The sequence below is a fragment of the Maniola jurtina genome, chromosome 9 (assembly GCF_905333055.1).
Source record: "Maniola jurtina chromosome 9, ilManJurt1.1, whole genome shotgun sequence".
Classification (NCBI taxonomy): domain Eukaryota; kingdom Metazoa; phylum Arthropoda; class Insecta; order Lepidoptera; family Nymphalidae; genus Maniola; species Maniola jurtina.
Window position 1 is genome coordinate 822371 of NC_060037.1, and position 2630 is coordinate 825000.

Here is a 2630-nt window from a genome sequence, read left to right on the forward strand (position 1 = left end):
GCTACTCAGAGTACTATACTCCGGCGGGCGTCGCGCGTTGCGCGTTGCGTGTGCGCGCGCGCGCACTCGCACGCGAGCTCACGACGACGACGCACGACGCACGACGGAGATCGAAGCGACTCGCGTGCGCTCCAATGACGGAAGCGACGCGGTGCCCGAGAGACATATAAGTAGTATAGTAGGAGAAGACAATATTCGGCTCCGGCGGAGAGGCGAAGCGTGAGGAGGATCGCGATATCGCTCCCTCCGACGGCCCCCCTCTTATTGTTTAAAGGACACTCGAGGTCCACATGTTCCGAACGTTCATAAACAAGACGATATCTGTTGAAATACACACGCGCACGTTTAGTGCTGCAAATGCTTTTCGTCCGCTGAAACAACAGAAACGGGAAAGACATTGCTTATCGTCGCTCGGTGTAAGAGAGCCCAGACGTACAGAGTTCCCGCGCGTTCTACACACGAACGACAACTACACACCTTATGTATGTAGTTGTCGTTGTTGTGCGGTAACGTCCATCTTGTGGAAGGGGATAACTGTGTGTGCGCCACACGGTCGGTGAAAACCGACCGAGTTTTAGGCACGCTTTGGACTTTCACATTTCGGCCGTTATATCAACTACATATATTTTGTATATATATTAGTTGTTACCACGAAAAACACCGCCGCTTTGTAGAGAGAACTCCTTCGCGCAGAGCGGCGCGTCGTTACCGTCTCAGAGCGATAAGGGGGACGGCGCTGCTAACTTTTTTTTTTCCGTTAGCGAGTATGCCGCCTCCCCCCCGTTCGGCTCCGGATCGAAACGCTGGCTGCCACCATAGCGTTGGAGTTCGCCCTCAGATGCGGTCTCGTCGGTCGACACAGTGGATTGGATGAAAAATTCAAATATAATTATTATTAATAACATTTGCTCTACTGACACTTTACTAAAGGCCCTTCTTTTTTCACCAATATATTTATTTCTTAATATATTTATTTATTATCAAGTATATAACAACCCCAGAAAAGACCCCACACACGCAATATGTTCAAACACAAGTTTTTCAAACTTATTTTATTATTATTTATAAGTTTTATTTCCATGAGTACAAAACATATCTGGGGGCGCCTTGTTCGTTCAATATAGTTGGTGAAAAATTTGAACTTATAATATAATGTGAAGCGCAACTATTGCCACACCTACTCTAATATCCTCCGACACACAAACGATGCAGCGGTTCATAACGCAACGTTTTATGAACTACAACAGCTAAACTATATGCTGAGCTGAACACAATCACGTTTCGTTTACCACTGAATCCTCTGTGGGGAGACTGGCGACAACCCATTTGTCTCTTTTCGAAAATAAAGAAGATAATGACGAATAATGAATATAATAATGATGATGATAATGATAATATGGTGTGCCCGTCCCAAAAAAAAAAAAAAAAAAATTATTTATAATAATAAAATAATTAATATAACACCACACTTAATTATAATTTTTAACCCCGGGGAGAGGCTACACAGCGATTTGCACCAAAATAAACAATGCCTTTTATCCGAATATGAGATAATTAATTTATTATGACGCTCCATTACACTGTTGCTTAGGTGTGCCAACATAATTTATACAGCATCATTAATTATATTACTCTCAAATCATCACTGGGCTTTGATCTACTTTATTGTTAATTAAAAATAAAATTCTTGGATCGTCGCAACACGAACGTCAAGCGAAAGCATTCATTTATTTGCCAAAAGTGTTTTAACCATCAATCAAGAACGAAAGTCCCTACAACTACATATTGTATACCACCGCCCTAGTTGTGACCGTAAAATATGAGCCATCTAGCGATTCGCAGACGTTGCTCTCGGCGGGCGGCTGCCGTTTTCACCACCAAACATTTTTCACCACGGGTAGAGTAGAGTAGAGTAGAGTAGAGTAGAGTAGAGTAGAGTAGAGTAGAGTAGAGTAGAGTATGGTTGCAATTGTTGAAACTAAGAGGGATCGACAGAAGGAGGGCACCACCATGAGTGGAGCCTGTGGCTTAATTTGACTCATCATGGGGAAACTACTTCGTGTGCTGGGGATATTGGGGTTTGCAATTATATCAGCTTACGTATGTTGTCCTTGTCCTGCCCTTACTTACTAGCTGTAAAAGCTGCGCTTACTACGCGGGCAATAAAATTGAAACTTATCAATTCGCATAATGTTGTTGAAAGTTTTAACGTGGTAGTGACGTCACAATTGACTAAATTCAGTAGCCCGTGTAATTATCCCGTGTCGATATTTAAGTGTGTGTACATGTGTGTTTCAGTGTGAGTTGAGTGACCCTGGACGGGTGACCGACTGCATATACATACTGGCGGCATACTGGTTACGGATATCTTAAATAATGGTTCCAATCGTTCATGTGGTACAAATTCATAGCGGTCGGATAGGTATGTTAGTCAGGTGGGACACAAACAATCTTAGAACCACCCCAATCTCTTTGTATGTAGGTACGGATTCGTACTGACTATTGTCTATATCTAATCTATCTATAGGATAGGTGCTTAGGCATAATTATACCCGCTTACGTTACGGCAGCTAAGCTAGCGTGGCCGGTGACCGTCGCCCGTGGACCTGTGGAGTTGTTCCCGTAGAGTT